The sequence below is a fragment of the Echinops telfairi genome, unplaced genomic scaffold (genome assembly GCF_000313985.2).
Source record: "Echinops telfairi isolate 266 unplaced genomic scaffold, ASM31398v2 ScPeMD7_5592;HRSCAF=6446, whole genome shotgun sequence".
NCBI classification, from domain to species: Eukaryota; Metazoa; Chordata; class Mammalia; order Afrosoricida; family Tenrecidae; genus Echinops; species Echinops telfairi.
The window spans coordinates 34,266,175-34,274,702 of record NW_022109491.1 but is presented as its reverse complement, the minus strand read 5'-3'; the positions used below and the strand labels follow the sequence as shown (position 1 = coordinate 34,274,702).

The window sequence follows — 8,528 nt, the reverse complement described above, 5'->3', positions numbered from 1 at the left end:
CTGTGCATCTATTAAAAGAAGATGCACAGAGCTCAAAGGCTCTCAATGTGAGCAGTCATTAGAGAAATACAAATTAAAACCAAAATGAGATACGACTCATCTGAAAGAATTGCTAAAACTAGTAAGTCAAATGGTACAAAGTGATACTAATCATACAGAAGTTTTGAAATTCTTGTACATTGTTGATCCAGTCTACCATGTCTTACAAATAATTTCATAATCTGATTAACAGGTCCTTTGCATACAATCCATTTCTAGATGTTTGCTCAGGAGAATTGTACACATAACTTCATACAAAGTCTTATATATCAGTGATCACATTTGTAATACCCCAAAAGCTGGACAGAACCCAAATGTTTGCACTATGTGAATGGATTTTTATATACACCCATCCAAAAGCAGCCCTGGTGGTGTAGTTATTATGTCTTGGGCTGAGATCCTCATGGTGGGCAGTTTGAAACCACCAGCAGCTCCACAGGAGAAAGACCAGACTTTCTACTCCCATAAACTGGCACAGGCTCAGAAACCCACAAAGGGTTTCAACGAGTCAGCATCGAAAGACCATGTTGCAAATGTCTGTAGTGATAGAAGCAGGTACTTCTGCTATCCCCTCAAAATTGATGCTAGAAAGGAAAAAAATATGGAACAATAGAATACATAAAGGTAACATCTCCAGTTACTGAATCAAGAAAACTTGCTGTGTTTTGTATGCTCTATTAAGTGTTTCTCTGGATTAAAATACCCAAGGGGTTACCTCAGCCATTGTGACACAGATGTGCAAATGCTTTATGTGAATGATCCCGGGGGGCACTGGGTGGACGTGGTAGGGGAGTCGGATGATCAGGTGGGAGATGGTAGTCAGCCAATAAGGTTACATACATTTTTACGAACTTACCATTATGGGCAAGTACTCTGGGACCTCTGGGACCTCTGGGACTCCTTTTAGAAAGTAGGGCCGAGTTGGCCAAGCTGCAAAGTATCTTCCAACGGCGGCTCCAACCTTGGCTGGAGCTTGATTCAGAACCTTCCTTCTGGCATTTCCGGCTTCCTCCGAGCGTGGACCAGAAGGAAAGCTCCCAGGCAGAGAGCAGCAGGTGTTTGCAATAAGCGGTCCTTCAGCTTGCAGAGGTGAATCCCGGAGGGAGCAGAGCAGGACATCAACAGCCTTAGAGACATAAATCAGCCAAGAACGCAGTACGTTTTTTAATGGTCTGGGTTCGTGAAATTATCTTCAGAGTGCACTTAAGCAGACCAGTCTTTCACAGCTGCTGTGGAATGGATTGCTTCACCACATCTGGGTGTATGACTTCAATTTGTGAGCAATGTAGTTGGGAAATGCTGTGGGTTCCATGATGTATTGCAGCTGTTATTAATGAAGAGCCATTCATAGAACAGTTTGAAGAACTGTGTTATCATTGTTCAGGTTTTCTTCATAAGGAAACCAAATAACTGCCAGGACTCTGTAATTGTTCAGACTTTTTTTTTCTCGTTCATTCTGGTGGCAACTTGTTTTTCACTGTTCATCCTGGTCTTGGACATTTCCCATTTTAGTTTTCTGAGAGGACACGTTTTCTATAGGAAGCTGGACTGGAGAAATTATGCCAAGCATGTGTGGCTTTCTTCTAGATAGCATGCTAGTGCTTTCCATCAGTGTTAACCAGTAATAGAATTTGCTAATCCTAAATGAAAACTAACAAACAAAAAAATCGAGGAGAGTTCATCATAGAGACATGAAAGTTCATCACCAACTGAAGATTCAAAGGAAATTTCCAAACCAAGTGCAAATTGGCTGGAAGAAAGGAAGTGTTCAAATGTGACTTATGTAATCCTGTGCAGGGAAATTCTGAGTGTCAAGCGTCTAATGTTGCATGCAGCTCATTGATTTTTATTCTTATTCTTAACCCAGATTCTATGATTCCTTAAACACCACAGAATACCTAGCAGAATGGATTTTTAACATTTTGTGTGTGTGTGTGTGTGTGTGTGTGTGTGTATGTGTGAAAGAACCTGTATTCATTACCTATTCTGTGTAACAAATAATTCCAAATTCAGGGGCTTTAAACAGCAAGTATTGATATTGCTGCTATTTCATGGGTCAAGAATCCAGATCTGGCTTAGCCGGACATCTGACTCTGACCTTCCTTGTCACCTCCAGAGAGCAGCTGATAGAAAGACAGTTGGCACCATTTCATAAAAACACTCAGCAGAAGAGAAAAATTTTAACAGAATAAAAGGCATTTATGAAAAGCCGAGGACATCATGCTCGATCAAATAGAGGGTCAGTAAAAAAGGAAGGCCCTCCACTAGACTGATTGATGTGTGGTTGTTACAGCTCTTTTAGAATTTGTCTAGCAGGTTTTCTGTTTTTTTCCGGACCCCACCCCCACCCCCCTCCCCCCACCCCTACACACATACACAAAAGAATGGGTTCAAGCCCAAGGACAAACTTATGAGGCTCGTTCAGGACTGGGCAGGGCTTCGTTCGTTCGTTCTGTGATGCAAAGGGTTACTATGAGTTGGAATCAACTTGATGGCATCAAATAACAGCATGAAAAATCTGCATGAAACATCCTGTTCAACGAGGAAGGATGGAAACTTTCCCCTTAAGATCAGAGACAAGAAAAGATGTCTACACTCCCCACAGCTTTTCATGATGATCCTGAAGATCTAGCTAGAACATTATGCAAGAAAAATAAAAGACATTCAACACGGAAAGTAAGGAGTAGAACTATCTGCAGACAACATAGCTTATAGATAAAATGTCCCGGAAAAAATCCACAAGAAAACTAGTTTGGGTAGTTGCTGTAGAATCAGTCCTTATGTTTCAGTTCACTATTACAGCCACTGTGGCACTCCATCTTGCCGACGTCTTTTCTCCTTTTAGCTAGCCCTCCATTTTACCAAGCATGAGGTCCTTCTCCAGGGCCTGGGTCTTTCCTGATAACACATCCAAAAGACAAGAGATGAAGTCCTGCCATCTTTACCTCTAAGGAGCACTCTGGGTGTACTTCCTCTGAGACACAAAAGCTAGCAGAGGTAATAAATAAATTTAGCAACGCCACCCATTCAAACACATCAAACATGAGAAAATCAATTCTGTTTCCGCAGCCCGACAGTGAGTAACCTGAAAAGGAAACTGAGAAAAGAATTGCATTTGGAAAAGCATCTAAAATGGTAAATTACCTAGAAATAACAACCTGGTAGGGGAAAGACAAGTATGTTGTACATTTTATTAAAATTAATGAAAAATAAATATATAGACTGGCATCCCATAATCATGGATTGGAAGACTTAATATTGTTAAGATGTCAGTACTATCCAAATTGAGAACTCAATGCAAACTTATGACATTTCCAACATTTTTTTCAGAAATAGAAGTGATCTTTGAATTCATATGGAAATGTAAGCATTCTTAAATAGCGAAATTAGTTTCAAAGAGAAGAACAAAGCAGGTAGGGGTCATGCTTCTTGATTTAAAAACATAATATATAACTACATCACTAAAATAGGTGATAGTGATATAAGGACAGCTATATAGACTGCTGTTAAATCATTGAAAATCTAGAAATAAATCCATATTGATATCCAGTTGGTTTCCCCCAATCTAATACAGAAGGGCAGTTTCTTCAACTAATGGTGCTGGCACCTTGCCACATTCAAATTCAAAGGAATGAAATCAGATCCATACCTCAAACCCTCTGCAAAAGTGAAGTCAAGTGGAGCAATGCTGTGGTTGCTCTTAGGTGCCATGCTGTCGGTTCCAACCCCTGGTGTACAAGAGTGCAACCTGGCCTGGGGCTGCGTTCTCCTTACACGTTCTTGCTACAGCCATCGCTGCAGCCACTGGGAGTTCTCCTCTTCTCTCTAACCCTCTGACCAAGCGTGGTTTGGTTTTGTTTCTTAAGAGGACTGACCTACGTATAAGAACTAAAACCACAGAACCGTTAAAAGCAAACATAGATGTAAATCTTTAAGATCTGGACTGGAATAATGAATTCTTGAGTACAAAACCAAAGGCACAATCGAGAAAGACAGATCACGTAGATTTCATCAAAACTTAAAGATTTCATGTATCATGTCAAGAAAATGAAGACAATTCATGAATGGGAGAGAATATTTGTAATCATATATAGGGCTTAATATTCAGAAGTCATTTCTGTTTGAAAACCCTATGAACTCAGTAGCAAGACTATAATGCAAGTAAACAAAAGCACCGTGGACTGGAATATACACCTCGCCCCCACGCAAGCGGTCAATAAGTGCATGAAAAGACACTCAAAGTCAGCAGCTGTGAAACCAAAAGCGAATCAGACAAGCCTGTTGCCATCAAGTGTATTCTGACCCCTAGCAACCTTGCAGGAGAGAGTTGAACTGCCCTTGGAATCCCTAAAAGTGGAACTTGTACAAGAGAAGACTGTCCCATCTTTTCCCACAGAGGGACGGATGGGTTGAACCTCTGACCTTTCAGGTAGCAGCTGACCATTTCACTAGCGAGCCACCAGGGCTCCCTGGATAACTATTAGACAGGGGCAAATCAAAGCCACAATGAGATAGTACTTTGTTTTCAGATTTAAATAAGTTCATATATATATATATATATATGTATTTTGCCTTTTGATCTATTTTATTACTACCTAATCCAGATATCATATCATTACATAGTTCAATCATATCAAGCAGTGTGCATAATCAATTTCAAAACATTTTCTTCCTTCTTGGAATCCTTGATATCAGCTCCCCCTTTCCCCTCACCTCACCTGCCATATCCCCCAGGAACCCTTATGCTAGTTATTGTCACATAGACTCATCCATCAGGGGTTTCAAATACTAAAAAACCTAGAAATATATGACAGAGAGTCAAGAAGGCTTCCAAACAATGAAAAATATAGCAGAGAAGAAAAATAAAGCAGGAAGAAAACTACACAATATATTAAAACCAAATCAAGCACAAAGTGTATCAAAAGGGAGATCAAATGACAAGGTTTGAACCATTCAAGTCAGGTTTGTCCTTTAATCTACCGTAGGCATTGCTCCAGCGCTCTCCGTCAGAGAGCCAGGTTGTTCCCATCCCTCTATTGTGGTCAGAGGGAAATCTCCAGCAGCTTATTCACTGTGTAGATCCGGCAAATGTATGTTGGGCTTCTGCTGTCATCTGTAGCCATCTGCACATGGAATCTAACAATATCAACTCTGATACTATTCCCTCCTTCGGGTTTGCATTATATTATATGATTTAGAAACCTTGGATCACATATGGTGGTGTGCTTCTTCCAAGCGGGCTTAGTTGAAATTTCTCTTAGCTGAATCTCTGTTTCTGCCTCTGATTCACTTTAGAGGCATCTTTGTGACTTGGGGGTAGAGAATCTTTCCTGAATAAGAATAAGGACCTTCTGTTTATAGTGTCCTTGATTAGCCTATGATAATAATTTTAAGACATTATTGAGAAAAGAAGAATAAACACATGTAGGTTAACTGCAAGTTGCAATATATGGATTATTGGCTCATACAGAATAAATCCTTATGTGACCAAACACTATTTACACAAGCCATGGGAGCTGGTGATCAGGCAAAACTTACAATCATATTCACTGACAATTACAGACACAGGTCTGTCAGAATAATACATATCTTAATACAGCAAGTAGGGCACTTAAATAGTAAGTAAATGTTAGGCCACTTACCAGCCGTTCAATACCTTTGGTATAGCTGTCTTCTGCTTTTTCACACATCATAAAATTTCAGTCTTAGGTATTCAGCCTACAGGTGTGTTTGAGGTAGAGTCTAGTTCACCTAGTGGGCTTTCCACATTGCATCCCTCTGGTGTCGCTTTTGAAGCACGCTGTGCACCTTGGAGACCCAGGGTTCATGGCGCATGGCTTGGGTTCCCCGTGGGTGTACAGAAACTCAGACCAATGTGGTCTATTAAGAGTATATCACCAGATACACTCACTCCTTAGGGCCCTTAAAATGTTGCTAGTCCCTTTTTTTCTCTGCTAGGAAGTTGGCTCTCCGTTTTCTACCAACCGACATGCACTTAGTTTCCCTTAGCTGTGTATACTCCCCCTAGAAAGATACTTTCAGAAGAATAGAATAGGTGGCAAGTGGGCTTCTATTAGTTATTTAATGTGGACCTTTTCCTATCATTTTGTACCTCTAACCAAATGACTGGGTAAGATTATGCAAATGTGAGGTTCTTCGCGGCTGACTAAGGAGATTATTGTTGTTGTCGGGGGCTACTGAACCTGTTTCAACTACTGGGGAGCCTACGTACAACGGAAGGAAACCATGCCCACTCCTGAGGCATCGCCGCAATGGTTCTTATGTTTAAGCCCATGGTTTCAGACACTGTTTCAATCCATCTTGTCAAGAACCCTCCTCTTCTGTGCAGCCCTCTACTTTACCAAGCATGAGGTCCTTCTCTGGGAACGGGTCTCTCCTGACACTGTCCGAGGGACTGGAGATGAAGGTTCACCGTACTCTCCTCTAAGGAGCATTTTGCCTGTGTGCCCTCCTTGGCAGGCCTATTTGGTCTTTTGTCAGTTCATGGAAATTTCGATATTCTTCTCCAGCACCATAATTCAGAGGCATCAATTCTTCTTCAGCCTTTCTTATTCACTGTCCAACTTTCACATGGACACGAAGCGATAGAAAATCTATGGCTTGGGTCAAACAAACCTTGTTTCTCAACACTATAAAGAGATCTTGTGTGGTACCTTTACCTCATTTAAGTATCATTTGGTCTCTGATCATTGATTGAGGATCCAAGCAAGACAAAATCCTTGGGAACCTTCATTTGCTGATGCAGCATGGCTCAGAAGTAGAAGAAGCACCTGCAAATGTCAATTAATAATTGTAACCTGGAATGTAGGAAATATGAACCTAGGAAAATTGGAAGTTGTCAAAAAGTTAAATGGAAGAACACATAAAGAGCAATCTTCTAGGCGTTAGTGGGTTAAAATGGACTGGTAGTGGCCATCTTGAACCAGAAAGACATATGGTTTACTATGCAGGTAATGATGGGTTCATGAAGAATGATGTTGCATTCATTGTCAAAAAAGACATTTCAAGACCGATCTTGAAGTACACTCCTGTGATAGGATGATCTCTATCCCCATACAAGGAAAGCCAGTCAATACAACTACTATTCAAATGTATGCACCCACTACTAAAGGTATTGATGTAGAAGCTCAAGAATTCTTCCAACATCTTCAGTCAGAAATTGATCAAACATGCAATTAAGATGCATGAATAGTTATTGGTCATTGGAATGAAAGATTTGGAAACAAAGATAAAGGAACAGTAGTTGGGAAAGATGGTCTTGGTGATAGAAATGAAGGCAGAGATCACATGATAGAATTTTGTTGAACAAAATGACTTGTTCAGGGAAAATACCTTTTTCAATGACATAAGTGGTGATTATTCATATGGACTTCTCCAGATGGAACACACAGAAATCAAATTGATTATATCTGTGAAAAGAGATGATGGGGAAGCTCACTATCAGCAGTTAAAATCAGGTCAGGGTCTGATGGAACAAACCATCAATTGCTCATCTATAAGTTCAGACTGAAACTGAAGAAAATTAAAATACAACCACCAGAGCCAAAATATTACCTTGAGTATTTCCCACCCAAATTTTTAGAACTTCTCAAGAACACATTTGACCATGGGAATTAGTATGCTTCATAATATTGTAAATGAGGCATATGGTACTCTTATGGTAAGTGTAATGTAAATAAGGTGAGTGGAACCCAAAGGGTTTGGCCACCCTGCTATGTTTAAAGTTAACCATTTCAAAAGCAGAAAGAGGGATTTGACTATCATTAAGAAAGAAGAACCAGGAGTAAAGTTAATCTTTTGACACAAGTCACTAGCACTGGCCCTTCTCAATGTAGGAAGCCGAGATATAATAGCAGAGCTAGTCGGAGATGAGCAGAAGCAGAGGGAAAGAAAGGCAACAGGTGAGGCAGCAAAACTAGAAGGCTGACAGGTGGCAGAGGGTAGACCTTCCTGACCCACTGGGTGAGAAATGTGGGTGACTTCAGGCAAACGGCTTTCTGACAGAGTGGAATGAACCCATACATTTATCAACAGAGCTAAAGGGGTTTTATAACATTTGCTCTAGCAGGACAGGGACCCAGATGCCATCTGGAGAGAGGCATGCCTGTAAATAGAGCAGAGAAGAGGCTGTCTGATCAAAGACCGATAGCCTGAACATTTCTGACCCTGAGCGATAATCAGTTACTTTCCCAATAAACCCAGTAACTGTGAGTATTGTCTGTGCGTTACGCAACTTTATTGAAATTAGCCGAAAGTAAAGATTGCTATGGAAGGGACAATTGGTTTCAGAATTGCATGAAAGTTTGAAGAGTTGAGCAATGTCTGACTTCAGCTTCATGGGAATCAGTCTTGGGCTGATATTAATGGGCATTCTCCTCTCTCCTTGTGAAGCTACTCCCAAGCCATGTTTTGCAGCAGAAATGGGAACCTTTGGGCACTGGTGATAGAAATGTAAAATGGCGCAGCCA

The 8,528-nt window shown here is 40.7% G+C and overlaps 1 non-coding gene across 1 annotated transcript; it reads left to right on the top strand.

Moving 5' to 3' along the window:
- The first annotated feature begins 2,320 nt into the window (after nt 1–2,320).
- Nucleotides 2,321–2,380, top strand: LOC115871359. Its single transcript, XR_004047238.1, has one exon. It is a non-coding gene; the product is annotated as a U7 small nuclear RNA (small nuclear RNA).
- The last annotated feature ends 6,148 nt before the right edge of the window (nt 2,381–8,528 follow it).